The 17,488-nt window shown below is 49.3% G+C and overlaps 1 protein-coding gene across 4 annotated transcripts in view; it reads right to left on the bottom strand.

Annotated features, from left to right (window-relative positions):
* The window catches only part of ABAT (4-aminobutyrate aminotransferase), a 76,171-nt gene extending 59,936 nt beyond the window's left edge, over window positions 1–16,235 (bottom strand). Inside the window, exon 1 of one of the 4 annotated variants that reach the window (XM_040575101.1) lies at window positions 15,947–16,235. The gene's annotated coding sequence lies outside the window, so the exon portion shown is untranslated. Of the gene's footprint in view, window positions 1–780; window positions 1,318–14,809; window positions 14,897–15,946 lie in introns of those variants that run through there. The other 3 variants (XM_040575103.1, XM_040575099.1, XM_040575098.1) reach the window with 3 other exon arrangements.
* Between the last annotated feature and the right edge of the window lie 1,253 nt (window positions 16,236–17,488).

Genomic DNA, 17,488 nt, shown 5'->3' with positions numbered 1-17,488 from the left:
CTAGCTTTAGTTTTTCATTCTTTAATAGTTCCCACAGCAAAAACTGCACTTGGATATTTCACGGTACCATCTTTACTAGTGATCTACCTATCAGAACCTTTCTTCTAGCTCACATATTTTGAATGTATTATTTTAAATGAAGATAACAACAAGATAACCGAACCTTGCATGTTAATCTCCTGACTTTTCCCCACCAAAACAGACAGTCCAGTTCTCAAAGGGTTACACAGCTGAAATTATGACACAGCCATGCTTTTCAGATCAGTTGCTCCACAAACACTCTGCAGTTGTGAAAAATTATAGTATTCCAAAACAACCTCAAGTGAAGCTTCCTTCTAAGATTTTATTCTTCAGCATCCCATCACAGCCTCCTCAAGGTCACAAAAACAGCATCCAGTAAACCGTACTTTCAAAGCATTATTTATTTCCTGAGGTCATAACATCGCTCGCTTGGAGATAGCCTGCACCAAAGCAAGGGAAACATCTTAAATGGGAGCAAGCGCTCTGGCTTCTCAAGGTGACCCCTGCTTCAGCCAAAGACACAGAAAAGCAGATGCACGTGGGGGATTTCTTTCACAAGGGGTCCATAGAGCCAACTGCATAACAGCCAAGCATGCATATTCATGGGGGCACATTTTCACATCACACATGCCTGCTTGCAGAGACAAACCCTCCCCTGAGGAACCAGGGCCCCTGCGTGTGGTGGTACCAAAGCCCGAACGCAGGCTCGGCACAGCCTGCGTTAAGCCCTACCGCGCGGCACATGCCAAAGGCACTTACATGGCTTGGATGAAAATGTGCAGCAGCCAGCTTGCCGGCTTCAAAACCCGCTCTTCCCTTCACTTTAAAGCGGGCTGCATCCAGGAGCAGTGCAGGAGCAGCGCCGCTGCCGTCGCTCCCTTCAGCACCCGCTTGCGACTGCTGGCAGCGGGACCAGGCATCAGTCACCCGGAGGAACCCCCAGCCCGAGCTGAGCTGAGCCGGGGGGACGCCGCTAGTTAACGAAACCGAAGCGAGATCATCTGACTGCCAGCCACCACTCCACTGCCTCTGACGTGTAGGTGTAGCCCATCAGCTCCTACCGGCAGAGTTCATCTGAACGCCTTCTCCGTGGGTTTCTGAAAACAGGTAACTGAGATGCAGGGCCAGACTATTACAGCTCGAAATGCCCCCCTAGTTTTCAATAACTGCGGAAACTGAAGAACAGGTTTTTGTCTTTAAAACCCCTCATTTGACTCCAGTTTGCAAATATCCCCAGGGTAACACCCAGGGAGTACCACAAAACCACCTCGGCTTGTTTCCTTTGGGTCCTGCGCAGACGCAGGGAACACAAGAGCCAGCAGGCACCGTAACGCCACCTCCCGCGGAGCGCTGCTCGGGCAGAAAACAAAAGCCCCGCTGCTGCTCACAGGGGCTGAAAGCAGCCCTGGTGCTGCAGCACCCTGCAGGCTGGGGGCCCAACGGGTTGCCATGACCCTGGGGGGGGCACAAGGGAAGACGCGGGGCCTGCTGGGCTGGCACAGCACTGGGGGGGTACAAGGGAAGATGCGGGGCCTGCTGGGTTGCCACGGCGCCAGGGGGGCACTGGGAAGATGTGCCCGGGCAGCCTCAGTTTTAAATCCGCTTGACAGCATTTCGGCTGAGCTGCTGCACTGTTGCCGTGGCAACCGATGGGTGAAAATCACGGCGGAAATCTGTAATTATTACAAGCGAGGCAGTGACTTACCCACTCTGGCACTCAGGGCATCAGAACGACTCAAGGTGTGCCCCCAGCACAGGCAGGCCGCGGTCCGAGCTGCGGCACCCGCACCACGCTGCGTGCCCTGCGGGTGCAGATGGGCGACAGCACGTCTCCGCGCGGTGCCTTCCGAGGCAGAGGCCCAGGACGGAGGCTCAGGCCTGCAGGCTGTGCCCGCCGAGGGAGCGGCCTGGTGCCCACGCAGATGCACTCAGGGTGCGGTGCCGGGAAGGGGCTGAGACACAGAGGGGGATACCGGCAGCAGGCCACAGAGGATGCGATGCGTACAGGAAGCAGCTGAGATTCCTGGTGATTTACAGACCCTACAACCGTCGCTAGTTCGTGCTGCAGTTACAGCAACAAGCCTTGTTCTGTCACCTTCTCTCAGCGGAATAGCAGCAGCAGTGCTCATTTGGCTGGGATGGATGCTGTGGTAATTAGTGTGTTCAAAAACAAGTACAGCAAGGGACGAAGTCATTCAGGCAGACCAGACACACCTTGCAGTCTCCCTCCACTGACATATCATCCGGACACAGACAGTTTACACACTGACAGACGCGATGCCAGCATCCACATGCCCCATTTGCACCCACTGCGGGAGAACGTGGCTTGAAGTCACCACACGGCTCTCCGGAGCTCTGCTGCGCTGAGCAGACCATCGGCCACCATGCCAGCACACCACTAACGAAGCCACCGAGAGACCAATGATACCATACTATTCCTGCGTAACAGGCTGGGGATTCATAACTTGAAATCTGGTATCATTCACCTACGCAGACTGTTTTTTCAAACCTATTGGTTATCCCACGCTCCATAGCCATGCCTCAAAACAACCCCCTGAAACTGGCCTGCACTGACTGCCAGGCAGTAAAACAAACCAGCTTTGAAGTCAACTTGCCAACGCTCACCTGCCACAGAAAGTTCAGCAACCCCACTCAGCCAGGGACACATCGCAAAGCATGGGGGGAAGGACTGAGAAAGCTTGTAGGTGTTTACAGTCACACATACAGAAAGTTGGATGTGAAGGAAATGCACCATATCAGCAATTTCTTACTACCTCTAAGGTGAAAAATCAGGATCATAGCTCCTGAAGGTGCACTCTGGAGAGACAAGGAAATTTCTGTGCCTCTGCTAGGGGCTACTGTGCATGATGAGGCTAAATGCATTAAACAAAGCTGTTCTGGATGAAACACTCCTTATGGTGAAGTACTACAGTGGTGCTAATGATTTACGTGACAACATGACTTAGGGCCTCCAGCCCATGCAGTGCTCTCTCAGGCTAAGACACGTCATGTCCAATTGCTTGGAAACCCACCTCCAGAGAAGGCATTATTCAGCAGTGGACTTTTATTTCTAGTGGCTTTTCATGTTTTAATCCTTGGGTTAAATGCTGTTACAGGTGGCTGCTTTCAGCCCCTTCGTTACCCACAACTACCCTGCCTGAAAGTGCACGAGGGGATGACAATGACTTGTGCCAGCCAGTTGCAGGGTGAGGACCACTGAGTCCCAGTCATTGCTAGATCAGTGATTTGAAGTGACTGTAACTCCTAAACACTTAAGTGTATAAAGTGTGCAGTTCACTAAATTGTGAATTGCAACAAGAAAGCCACACACCTCCATTTGGTTTAATCAAGAGAACATTGGTTACAAGATCTATTCAAACCTTTTGTCATTGGAAGGGACATTGCTGACAGCCCACAATAACTCTACAATCTGCATTGATATGCACTTTTCCAAGGACGACACATTATACAGCCCTCTATTGTTAGAAAATAATCTCCTGCTTTAGCAGAATTCTTGCTCAAAAACATGTTATTTCCACTGTTATACATATTTTCATGCATCGATGCTATGCACATCCTGCTGAAAAGCGTTACAATGATGCAAAGCAAAACGGGGATCAGATTCTGGCCAGATTGGTCCACAAGACAAAGTAAAAGCACAAGGTCAGTATAAAGGATATTTGGATTTTATTCAAAATATCGGAAGGTTTAACTATGTTAACAACTGCTGACTTTCACTGCAAATGGTGGCAAATTCCCCCAGAAGCTACTGCACAACCTTCTTTAATCACTGCCTCACACTCTAGAAAGCTACCATGTTCTAGGAGGAACACAGCTTTTCAACTAGCACACAGCTACAGCGCTTGAGAAAAAAATAAGTACCCAGAAACAACAGCCCAAGGGTAGAAACAATGTCAAAATCCTAAATGTCACATATGCCTGCATGAAACAGGGACCAAGCACACCAGCATTGCAACGCAGAGGGCAAGGCAAATCGGAAGAGACAGCATAAGGTCCTAGTCCTCCTGCAAAAGCCAAGGTCATCACAAGGTCTGAGATCCCCAAACTTGCATGGGGAAGAAAAGCAACAGCCATCTCAAGGGCCTGGTGCTCTCGGAGCAGGACTACAGCATCCGCTGCAGCGCTAGCTCCGCTTTTAGGGTGCTGTGAGTGGCAACCTGGCTTCAGCTAAACAAAGACACGCCGAACCCAGAGGTCTTGTAGGAAGAGGCACCCTAACACAAAACAGTAGGTAAACACTCGCGTCCATCAGCATGGGGGTCATAAATTACTTTAGAAAAGCCAATTGGTTTAGCATTGGAAAAGCAAAATTCTGCTTTTCTAAAGCATTTATGACTTGGTCACCTTCACGTTGGCCACCTACGGTAACTACAACTGATGGAACCACTAGCTTCAATTTCAAATATATTTTAAAATCTTTCAGTGCCTTTGGAAGAAACCCCACATTGAAACTATATAAATGTCAACCATGAGTTAGTTAAAAAAATCTGAGCAGGTGATTTGCAGAGAGAAAAATAAAACCTTATTTGCACAAAGGGGGTGACCACAAAAGGCATACCTACTAATAAAGGGAAGGACCAGGATGGCTCAGTTCGGTGGGAAACCCAACACTCTATAGCTTTTCCAGCCTGTGGCTGGTCCCAGGACTGCTTCCTACCCCAGCACATTCAATAAAATCACGCTAACCTTATGGAGGCGGGTTCTCCCCTTTAAAAGAAACAAAAACCAGCAGCGAACAGCGTGGAATTTGCCACAACCAATACCACTGAACTCCAGGCATTTCTTTTGGTGGGCCCATCTTAAAAATAAAATCACCTGAGGTTGGACGTGTGCAAGGACACAGCTGAGCTGCAGCACCGGCACTACTGACAAGTCAGTAACAGCTATACCTCATACTGACACGGGAGAGGGGAACCACCCTCTCTTCAGATGCCATCTACTTTCATCTGCATTAAACAGAAGAACTCCACAGTCGGGAGGAGAGGAAAGAAAAGGGAAACAGGAATTAAGCACAATTCTGATGAATTTCTGCTGTTGAAAAGTCCTGTCATTGCCTGATGCTCAGGATTCAGTTAAACAACATCACTTGGGCAGTTTCCAAAGCAGTTTAGGGAAGAGAAAGACACACGCAGTGTCAGTTTCAGTAGACTGCATGGCTCATTTCCCTAGTATATTTTGACAATTATGCTCCAGATGGGAAAAAAAAAAAAGGAGTGCCAACCTGATTCAGCAAGATACGGACTTCAAGTGAAGTCCTTTGCTTTCACTGGGCCCATTCACAAACCTGAAGCTGTGAATGAGCCCAAGTGCCTTGTTGAACTGAAAATATAGTAGGAAAAAATCATTAATGAAGTCCCATTTGATGATCACTAAAATCTGAAAATTACCCACTAGAGAAAAAACACAGGGCTACTGCTTTACCTGTGCTTGCTTGATCCTTACATACTGCCAAAATCATGGTTGCTCGTTTAATCCTTATATAGTTGACCAAAATAATAAAGCTGCTGCATTACAACACTTGACCCAAGTAGCAAATGCCTGGACACAAATTTGAGGAGGGAAATTAAGCTGCACTGAGTCTGCTGACGTGTGCGTGGCCAAACTCAGTGGTTAAGCCTCACGGAGGCACAGCTGTGCTGCAGCCTCTCCTCCGGTGGCAGCACTGACACCCAGTTAAGAGACCAACTTAGCTAAGTATTTGGGAAATAACCTTTTCTGGAATACCTACTTGCCGCAAGGAAATATTCTGCTAATATAGGCCGCAACTATGAATACTAAGCAACAAATCAGCTGGCAACACCACTACGTTTGGGTGATGGGACAGGTAGGAGACAGTGCTTTCTGTCAAAAAACCATAAAAATGCCGTGACAAGGCCTGAGAAAGACATGGCAAAGGAGAACCTCCAGCAGCACGGGGCAGCAGCTACCCTTCCTTTCTGCATGACACAGCCTGCCTCCGCGACTACAGCGCTGCCAGAGGCACTAATGAACACCAGGAAGGACGGTCCTACCAAAACGATATCAAGGTGAGTCCGCTGCCTGGGTAATTTTAAGCAGCTCCCCCAGGTTACACCAGGATTAGTTACGTTAAACAGCTTATTTAACAAAAAGGGAGCTGTTTACCTTTCTGAGGGCAGTTCACACAAGCAAGCAGCCCCACACAACGTGAGCAGAGCATCTCGGAGCGCTGCCCCCCGGCCCGCACCTGTACCTGACCTCGCCCGCATAGCAACCAGCAGAGCCCTGCCATAGCAGCTCCAAAACGAAAGAAAAAAGGCAAAAATTATCTTCTTTACAAAATCAGGGCTTCACCAAATGGATTCAAGCATAGGATTTATCAGTAATCAGACAGGTCTTCAAAGAAGTTACCAAGCCACGTGCTTTGCTAGCCTTCAGAAGCACTGTCCCTTCTCTCTTTGCTGTTAACCAGCGACAGTAGCCGAAAGAGATAACCAGAGGTTGAAGTTTCGCAACGGACGAAGAATGCAGCTGCGAGCCTCCAAAGCTTGCTTACCAGCCGGAACAGAGAGATCAGTTATGCAAGGCTGTGTATGGATTTTGACCAGGTGTAACGAACAGTTCACTTTTTTTTTTTCAGAAAAATAAAATCGGACCCGTGAGCCGTTTCTTATCATTTATCAGATCATTCTGAAACACAATTTCCCCCGCATATTTTCTGCACGTTACTTCGTGCTGCAAGATCAGAAGTAAAAGTTAGGGGTGAAAGCATGATTACTGCAATGCAAATACACTTTATGTAAGTATTGCCTCTAGAAATTACGTGCGGTGTCACCCAACCAACCTTGGGTTTGCTTACAAAAAAATCTCTTCCTTTTAACGTGAGCTGGATTAATTTCTCAGCATACAGCAACGGCAAGTGTTAAGAAAAGAAATCTAAAAAGGAAACCTCTAGGGACCTCTAAGCTAACAGAAGTTCATTGGGTTGTTATACTTTTTACAGAATTAGCCCAGGAATTTCAGAAATACAGGACTATCCAAATGTAAGGAGAACAGTTAAAGAAAGGCCTTTTTTCGATGATTTAAAGCATATAGGACCTGGAAGGCATTCATTTTCCCGTCTTCCCTCCCTCCTTGTTATTTGTTTTTCAGCCTGCCGTGTTTCCAGTTCTTTTCCTAGTAGGCTTTTCCTTTCTCCTACTCTCCTCTGCCTCCACAGGATCCACCCTGGCTTCCAAAGACTTAAAGAGGCGATTCTTCCTTTTTCTTTTGGTCTGACTGCGGGATACCACTGCAGTGAGAAGGTAACTAAGGCAGCATTCAGGAAAATGTTTCCTGGTACAGGGTCAGTCACTCTGCAGCTGCTGTGTGTGTGTCAGGAAACCTGCCCTGCCCCATGCATTGCAAGAGTAGCTGCATCTTTTTAGCCTCTGTTCTAAGGAAAGCCCCACTTTCACCTCGCTCTTCTGTCACCTGCACAGTTGCAGTCTCCCAACCCCACCAAAGAACTTCCCAGTTTGGAGAGGAGACACCACCGAACCCTCAAAAGCATCCAGCTGTTCCTCACAGGTTCAGCTCGGAGACGAGGAGGCACCTCAGAGAAAGGAAACAACCGAGCAGTGCGGGCAACACGACGTCCGACCAGGAGAGCCACCACCCTTCACTCCGTGTTGAAATACCACCTAGCCATGAAGCCATGTTTGTACTATTTTGAACAGAGTCACACTATGCCAAAGTCTACAGAAAAGCAAAGAACAAACTCTAAACTCATCCATAAGCACATAATGGTCAAATGAGCAGACTGACATACTACAGGTCACGTCAGCAGGGGCATCTTCCAACCACATCCTTGGCCAAGTGGAAACAAACCTTACCAGGGAGAATTTAAGCAGGTGGTCACTGCTATTGCTAAAAGGCTCTTCTAAAAGACCTGGCATTTTAGACTCTATAATTGGAAGAAAGAACCACAACAAGATTTGTCAGCTATAGTTCCTGCAACGCCCGGATGGCTGCTGGGATCGTGACAGTTCTTCCCAGCTGCAGGTCCTACGACATCGCGATCCAAGCCCCTAGCACTGCTCGTCGTCATCTCCATGTACCACCGCTCCCTCGCCAACAGCAGAAGCTGGCCCTTCTCGGGTTTTCTTCAGCTGCCAAGGTACAAGCACCACGTTAGGGCAGCTACACCAGCCCCTTCCAAGAGGTGCTGCCCAAGCCCTGGAACCAATCGAAGATTTTCGCTCCCCGGCTCCATTACCTGGAGCCACGCTGCAACCAAGGACTGGGATTCACCAGTCCTCTGCTTTCCTACCTCCACCAGCACGCTCCCGTTGTGTAATCCTCCTGCCCTTTCCAAGAAGCTGCATTGCAGCAACAGCTGTGGAGCAAAACCAACACGGTTTGCTTTTCACTGGTGCTGGGCTGAGGGCACACGGCGGCGGAAGGCAGCGTGAAACACGGGTAAAACGCATTCCTCGTGCCTGCTGCTGCTGCTGTCGGCGTGCTCGGCAGCATGCTTCGCCTGAAATGAGGACATCAGTAAGAATTCACACGTCAGGGCCTCTCAGCCTGTCCACAGCACTGTCTGGTCACCCAAGAGCAGCCTGGGTTTCGAAATAGCTTTTTAACCTGTGGTATTCTCTAATCCCCAGTGAGACAACCATTTTTAGCATCAGATTTATATAGTGAGATAGTCAAAATGCTTCAGTACAAACTTACTTCCTCCGTTATTATTATTATTATTTTTAAGTGTACATCATGACAGTAGCATCAGCCAAGCACCTGGCAAAAAAAAAAACGTGTCATCCATGCAAGAGGCAGAAAGAGAGATGACAGACAGGACGGCTGGTTGTTTAGCATCTAACAAGAGGAAAGCTGGACAGACTGATACGGAGGAAACACAATACAAACAAAAAATATCGCTGTTAATAAACGACACCAAACTTAAGGTATTTAACTTAGGGTATTTTCATTCACATTTTTGTGAATTCTGAATTTGGATTTCAGTTGTGTTTGCTGTCAAGAGATGCTGCCAAGAATCTCCACACATTCTATCCTTTGCTAAAAGAGGAATCCAAAACTGGCATGCTGCTGTGATGTTCAAAGTCATTAATCAAGACTGAGCTTGATGACATACAAATACAAACGAGTGATATTATTCTTTCCTTTCCCCACAAACTATTTTTTTCCTGCTCTCTCTGCTCTCTCCAGGGCTTCTGCAAGCCTCTATGATTGCATTATTTCATTTACAAAGCAAAGAACTAGAAGGGCAAAAGGTGACAGCCTTTGCAAAAACATCTGCAGGGCTGTTCATTTGCTGGGTAGGAAAGAGGAAGAGGAAGGGATGATTTAATACCAGGATTACAGGCAAAAATGTTAGCATGGAAGCCTCTAGCACCAGGGCACAGACTTTCCCAAAGAGTTTGCTGCGACTGTGCTTTGCCTGTTACGAGGCTTACAGGTGGAAGCTGGATACTTGAAAATTGAGCCAAGCATCAAAAACAGATGATGAAAACTTCATCACTAATTGATGTCTTCTTCCAATGCCCACTGCTTTGCTCTGTGAGGAACCAGAGATGAAACCAAGGTTACGAGGGGAGGAAAAGAATAGAAACCCTCAAAGAAAAAAAAGAAAAAAGAAAAAAAAAAGACGACAACCAGAAAGAAAACCTTGTAGTAGAAATCTGTACTGCTAACACTCTTCCATACCTGTGAATACAGCAGCTGTGTGCTGCAGGCTGAGACGCAGGCCAGCAGCGCTGGCAGGACAGTGCCTCTCCTCGCTGCTTCTTGCACGGCCACCCCTCCAGCTCCCTTTCCACAGGAGCAGCTCTACCTCCTGCAGTGGTCTTCTAGTCAAACACATCTAGTTACAGAACTGACAGGTAGGACTACGAGTCCTTAAAACAGATCTAAGACACAGAAAATGAAAAAAACAGCGACTGCTACTTTACCGTTGATGCTAGTGCAGTAACCAGTACTACTGAACCAGTTGCTTTTAAGACAAGAAGGCACTGAGAAGACTACAGAGACAGGAGGCGGCTTCAGCAAGAGGTATTCGAGGGCTGGAAAGCTCTGTGGAAGGACCAGGAGACACGCAGTACAGCAGCAACACAGACACGTTGACACTGGGGGCCACCTAGAAGGCTTCAGGGAAGGCAGGCTGGTGCCAGCCCCAGGCAGCCACAGAAGAGATGAAATGAACTGCGAGAAAGATGCTGATGGAGACACCAGCAACCACGCTCACAAACAGCAGATAGAGCTACAAAACCTGCACTGGCAGTGTAGAAGGGAGAGCAGGTCTGAACCCAGGAACACGAATCCAAACCTCTCAGGGGACTCCGAGAAGCACCTCACGAGGGAGGCAGCACAAACCAGGGATGCTCTGTAAGCCAGAGGAAGCCCGTGCGGGTTTTTTCCTGCAACAGCAGCCCCCTGGGGCTAGGGAACCACCATGTCCCAGCGACGCTTGGCCAGGGCTTGGTTGGCCTCCGCCAGTGTCCCTTAGCAGGTGCCAGACAAGAATCGCTTAAAGAACAATCACTCAGTCTCCTCGCTATCCTCACCAGTCTCCTGTCCCAGATCTAGCTAGGGATGTATTCCAAAAAAAGGGTACTTGAAACATGCCAGGTTTCAAAGTCGAGGCATTCTGAGGACATTCTTAAACAACGCCAACATAAAATAAAACTACATACAGGTACGACATTGCAAAGCAACATATTTTCACTTGTAAAAATTAAACTGAATTTTGCTTGGGTCTGATGAGGAATGATGAAGAATTTCCATCAGAAAGGAGGATTATTTTTAAGCCTTAAAGATAAAGGAAACTGGAGACAGGTTTCGAAGTTGTTATACTCAGAATTACAGCTGGACAGCCAGCAGGATAGTTTGGCACTTCATCCTGCCACCCAAAGAGTACTTGAGACAGGCTGACTTCTAACAAGAAATCTCTAGCAAGCTGCTTTACCCTAACCCACGACCAGAACCAACAGAAGAATTAGAATTTAATTTTTAAGTGGCAACGTTTCCCAAGAGTCGTAAGATGAACACATCTTAAAGAGCTCTGCTCCCTGCCAATGCTGAATTACGTTTCAGTGATATCACAAAATCAGGATGAGAAACTCAGCAAGCTGAAGCTTTGTCTGTGAAGTGCCTCGTGCCTTGCCACGCTGCCTTTTAGCCAGAGACTAAAGTGAAATTTTGAGGTAGTACAATATAAGCACTCATCTACACAAATGCTTTTTTCTTGCACTAAAACCGAAACAGCCTCTCAAGGAATTGCACTAGACAACATAAAGCAGAATCACCTAAGTCTGAAAAAAGGAGTTCACATTCCCGGCCCTTTTTTTGAGGCTGGCATTATCCGCTCACTGAAGGCTGTACTTTAGCTGAGTGTTTTAGTGCTTTCTCACGTTGACTAGCACAGTGCAGCTCTACTCTTTTTTTAAAAAGCAAGTTCATCACTAGGGCAGGACTGTGTCCCTAACACCACAGGTGTGAAGCTTTCAGAAGCAACTCCACCATGCCCTCACAAAGGCACCTAAGTGAGATCAGCTGTCAAATAAGTAAATGACTGCTCAGCCTGAGCTAGAACATGTATTCTTCTCCTCATCAGGGTTTACAACTGAGAAGCTGCCAAGCACGAAACAGAAAAATATTCTTCTACCGAATTTCTAGCATCTGGCTCCCTAAGAGACAGGGAAGGAACAGTAAAATATTTGCGAAAGGAAAGATAAGCAAAGTAATTTGAGGACACAGCACTGAACTCTACTCCCGCCGATCAGACAGGAGTCCGAAAGCCACAGAAACCTCTTAGGACAATATTCCCCATTTTGCACGCTTCACATGCTCTGGAAAACCCCCGGAATACTGTTATTTTTGCACAAACACCGTCTGGCTAAGAAAACATCACTTTCCCTGTTTTCCTGGCCCATAGCCGTCATTTCAGAAAACAGGCCTGTGATTTGACAAAACAGATCACAAAATACAGAAACAAGGAGGGGACGGAGACGTAACGTACGGCTTTCATGCCACACAGCAGCTGCTGGCAGAATTATCTGTTTTAGCTGGTTGCAGCTCCAGCATAAGGCAACCTCTTCTTCATTGATAAAAGGAACTCAAAAGGAGATCAGTTGGGAACAAGAACCAGGTGTTTGCAGCCTCCTGAAAGATAAATCCATTACATCACCTTTAAAACATATTCATCCTTCCATCTGTGGTGCCAATGGTGATCACTCTTTGTGCCTCGTGCTCGTGGCCTTTAAGCTGCCATGCTCCCGATGTGGCATTTTGGCCCTGCTTACCAATAGTTTCACACCTTTCTGCATGCCAGTGCCAGCTGCCCTGCTTCTGATGGAAAACACAATCCAGCTCTTTTCTATTATTTACTCTTTCCAAGGGGATAAGGTACTTCGGTTCTGGATTCAGACTTAGCATTGCACCTGAAAAACTCCTCAGCACTTGCAGAGAACTTTAACGAAGAGCAGGCGCTACTGCAAAGCTTGCTCGAGCATAAATGGTGCACACACTGGAAATCTGCAACATACATGAACAAATCAAATGGTATTTGAAAACAATAAAGAGCAGAAATGTCTTACATGAAATCTGAGAATTATGGCAGAATTACCCCATCGAGACGTCCTCCTTTCTTCCCCATGCTCCCCCTTGCGCACAAAGGTAAAGACAAGGACAAAGGAGATTCGTTCAAGTTCAAAGAACCATCATTTCAAAAAAATTCTGGTATACAGCCAGTACAGCAAGACTTTAAGATACAACAGTTGTTGTTGTAGTAAATAAACAACGAATGCTGAACTGTCTGTGCAGTATGGACATAATCGCTATTAAACAGCACTTTGGTTCCTGAGATTTCCACAAGCTGGTACCATTTCGTGAAGAAAGGAAGGGAATCTCAGTTTGTACTTGAAAACAGCTAATACTTTCTTCAGTGTTGCTGAAATAGACCGTCAGTCCTAGAAGACACAGAGCAGAGTTGAGAAGCCAAGAGCCAACCCAATTTATCCTACGCCAGCTGCGAGTTCCTCCTAACCCTGCAAACCCTCATGCTACAACCTCCCAAGGTACAGGGCGAAGGACGCAGAGCTGCGTGCCATGATGCGACCTGAGCTGCCTTCATCCCGGCCCAAGCAGTTGGAGCACAAACCAGGAGCTGCTGGAGCACTGCACAAAGTCAGCAGGAGTTGGCCCCACCAGCACTGCCGTTGGCACAGCTGCTGCCTACGTGCACAGGTCGCTATTGCTACCACGCAGACACGTAGCTGCGGGGCAGCCCTGCGTGCCAACTGCTCTGACACTTCATTGTCAAGCACTGTGCCAACCACGGGGCCGTCGGGTCCAGCAAGAGCCAGTGTGGATGCACGAACACATGCCCTCTGAGCATCTCAATTCCTCTCCGCTTCCGGAACAACCCCCATCTGGACACCTTCCTCTTCTGATGGCAGCACAGCTGCCAGCAGGGCACCCACGCATTTGCTGTGCAAGCTTACCGCCTCCTGTGCGCCCATCTCCAATTCCACCCACTTGTCCAGGTCACTCCCTCCGAACGCACAGAATGCCTCGCTGTACAGCACGTCCCTAAACCCAGTACTCCCCAGGAGCCTAAAGGGCCAGGCCCTGGAAAAAGCAGTTCTGATGTGCTTCTTCCCCACCAACTTTACAAGCCATCAGCTCGTGCATTAACACAGCACAGTTCCAGACTAGGGTTTCTTTTACCAGCGGTGTCTCCAGCACAGTCTTCTGCACTCCACGTTTTCCACGGGTGCAATACAGGCAACCACAGTACCGCACCCGAGAGGTCACAGGGCCAGCAACAGCTTTCCCTCTGTGCACCCGCCTCGGCTCCCCACCCGTACTGCCGGGCCTCTGACGTTCATCTCGTCATGAAGTGCTTTGAGTGCTGCGGGTGAGGAATGCCACACCTGGACGTGACCCTTCCCTGCACGCGCCGTGCTTTCGCACCGTGAGGTCCGATCCTGCGGCCCAGCCATCCATCTCGGAGCCTGCGAGCGCCTCTCAGCCGGCGCAGACAAACCGGCCTCAGCACCACTCGCTCAGCACCCGTGCTACTCAGGTGCGGAGAAAGGCCGACTGCAGACAGATGCACTGAGAGCTGCAGGAAGATGCCCTCGATACAATTTATAATACAATAACCCGATTTTTGTGGGATTCCAGAGGTAACTCCCTCCGTGTGGAGCCCCTAGCTGGGAATGCTTCTGGAACCTTCCCCCGCACCGCCGCGCTTCGTCCTGGCTCCCGAGCACGCTGCCAGCGGCTGCTCCGGCCCGTGCCCAGCAGCCCCGCCTTTGGACCGCGGGGCACAGTCCGCTTCCTGCGAGGCTCAGCGCTCGGTACCGACCACAGGAGCACTCGGGAGCCTCCCCACAAGTTCGCTCTCTCCGCGTGCCGTTGCCGTGCTGTACTCCACGCGCAGAGCGGCAGGACCGCGGGTACCGAAGCAGGGAACGCTGCGGGCGGAGCTGCGGGCGGAGCTGCGGGCTGCCTCGCCCCCAGCCCGAGCTGTCTGCCGGGGGAGCTGCGGGCTGCCTCGCCCCCAGCCCGAGCCGTGGGCCCCGCAGGCCGGCAGCGGGAGGCCGCCAGCCCCGCGGCTGCTGCAGGCTCCGGGCTCCCAGCGCGGCCGCCCCGGGCAGCGCCCCCAGCCCTGAGCCCCGCAGCGCCCCGCAGCCCGGCGCGGCTCCTCCCGCCGCTGCTCCCCCCGGCCCCGGCCCCGGCCCCGAGCCCCGAGCCCCGCAACCCTCGCCCCCTCCAGGCCCAGCTCCCCCCCCCCGGGTCTCACCGCACCCGCGGGGCTCCGCAGCTCCCGCCCGCGCCCGGCCCCGCGCTCGCTCCCCGCCGCCGCCGCCGCCGCCGCCGCCGCCGCCGCGTCCCGCCCGGCCCCGCCCCGCCCGGCCTCCGCGCGCCGCAGCCAATCGGTGCCGCCGCCGCCGCCCCCCACGGCCAATGGGGGCTCGCGACTCGGGCTCGCCCCCGGCGGCTCAGGGCGGGCGCGGGGGCGCGCACGGGCCGTGAGGGAGGAGCGGGAGCGGCAGCGCGGGGCCCGGCGCCCCCTCAGCCCCCGCAGCCCCCCGGCGGCCGGGGCACGGAGGCAGCCGCCCGGCGGGGGCCGGCCCCTTCGCCGCAAGCAGTGCGGGCGTGCAGGTGGCCGCAGGAGGTGCCTGTCCCTGCAGGCAGAGCTCTCGCCTCTCTCATAGTCCATGACAACGAGAAGCACCCAGCAGCCCAAAGCTGCGAGGAAGACGGCGGCTTGGCTATTAAACACCAAACCAACCCCCTGCTCCTCACAGCCCGCCGCAGGGTTGGAGCTGGGCCCCTGCAGAGCAGTGAACGCTACCCCTCACAGTACCTTCTGCCCAACTCACCGTTCGTTTTCTTGCCAAACTTGCATTATTTTCCTCAGCTTTAAGGCAGGAGTTAATGCCGCTAATTATTAACTACCATCTCACTAGTCCCTATCTGACCCACTACAATTCCCCCCCTCAATGAAATGGGAAAACGAACGGCATTTCTTGAGGAGCAGAGGAGAGATGATCCACTCAAACCAAAGCTCCCAAGGGATCGCATGGCACAGGCTCTTGTGCTAGCAACAAACTGCACTTAAAAGACTGGAAAGACATTTTTGGGTCATACGTTCCTATGCTAAACTGTCTTCTTCCTTTTCTAAAGAACACGTTTTCTTTATGGCTGGTGCTACCGTTACTATCTGCACTGCCTGATCAGCTCAAGCCCTTGGAACAAAAACATAAAACAAGACTCATGTTCTGTCGGAATTATTATTAGTAATAAGAAACCAGTGGAAAAGACCCAGTGGAAAAGACCATCCATCAAACCAAGATAATTTTTACACAGTACAATTTACTGTCATTATCTGTACTACAGAAAACCCCTCCTACAAAGGAAGCAGGAGAACACTCACCTTGCTGAAGGACCCAGGGAAGTTCCTTTACATCTCCTCCTCCAGACGCTTCTCAGACTGGCCTAGGCAAGCAATCCGTAATCACATATACATGTAGATATTGTGACTTATTTGGGTGACGGTATTGTTAAAGGGAACTCCATGTGCCATCTGCTGGAAGAAGCCACCTCTGAGGCAACATACTGTACCGACACACCTGACTGATCTCTGCTGGCAACGCAACAGAGTTCTGGTCCTCTCTTGGCAGGACCTTTGAGGATGAACCTTCACTCTGCTAGCGCACCAGCTTTCAGTATGGTATAAGGTAGGGACTTTTTTCTTCCATTTTCTTTTACCTATGCACATCACAATGTGCTCACCTGGTCAGTCTTTAGGTAACAGCACATTAATCAACAAATTATACTTTGTCCTGTGAAAACCACTGCATAATCTTCTCTCTAGAAGGTAAGAGAAAGTAAGGAAGGAACAGGACTTTAACTAGACACAGAAGAAGCAATAAAGAAGCAGCTTCTTTGCAGCAGCTTTCACAAATCCCATTCAAGACTAGAGCCTCATTGTTTTTGCTAAGCAATAATTGGCTTCTCACTGACCATGTCATCAAATGAACGAAATCACGTTTCAAAATGCAGGAAGAAACGGGCAGGTATTGCTTACTTCCTACCTTCATTCCTTCCCAGTTTTCTATGTCACATCACATGGGTCTTAGCACATTTTCGGTCCCTTCCCTTTGGGATTAATATACAGAAAAGGTCTTTTTTTTTTTTTGCCAGCTGTGTTTTCCAGGTTACCAACACCATCACCACACTCACAAGTTGAACTGCATCTTAAAGACGTCTTATAAGCACAAAGAGAATAATTCTCAATTTACTTTTATATTAAAAAAATCTCTTGAAGTTTATGACAGGCAACTATTCTTGACACTTCACAACAAGCAGATACACAGGAATTCAATATCCATTTTTCAGAAACAATCTTTAGTTTTCTAGACTCAGCACCAAAAACTGCCTTTAAAAGCAACAGCAGCATCTGGCGTCAGCACTTCTGGCAATCTGACTACAAGTAATACAGCTCCTAAAATGCCATGTGCTGGTGCATTCATCCACACCTGTTAGGAGCATGGTTTTGTGGAACTCCAAAGCCAACCCAGCGATCCATTGTCTTCAAAACAGGTGGTCTGCTTGCTCGTTGTAACCTTAGCAACAAAACTCTGCTGATGACCTTGTACAGGAACACAGGAGTCAGCTGAATTAGTTCATTGAGCTAATAGAGAGATACACTTGCAATTAGATGTCCTTGGATTCGAAAACTGACTCAGATTGCAAAACTGCTATAACCAAAATTATGGAAGTGGAAAATATACAAGTAAAATAATAATAATAATAAAAAAAGCACAAGGGGGTTGAAAGCAGGACTGCTTCTACTGCAGCTGCCTATTCTTATATCAAAATAAAGCATGATATAAGACTATACACGTGACCTGTAGCTAACAGAACAAAACATGATACATACACTACAGTGATCACAGTTCAGACAGACACAGGC

Source organism: Cygnus olor, chromosome 15, assembly GCF_009769625.2.
Source record: "Cygnus olor isolate bCygOlo1 chromosome 15, bCygOlo1.pri.v2, whole genome shotgun sequence".
Classification (NCBI taxonomy): Eukaryota; Metazoa; Chordata; class Aves; order Anseriformes; family Anatidae; genus Cygnus; species Cygnus olor.
Note: the sequence above shows the minus strand (reverse complement) of the source record. Positions and strands in the feature narration are given on the sequence as shown.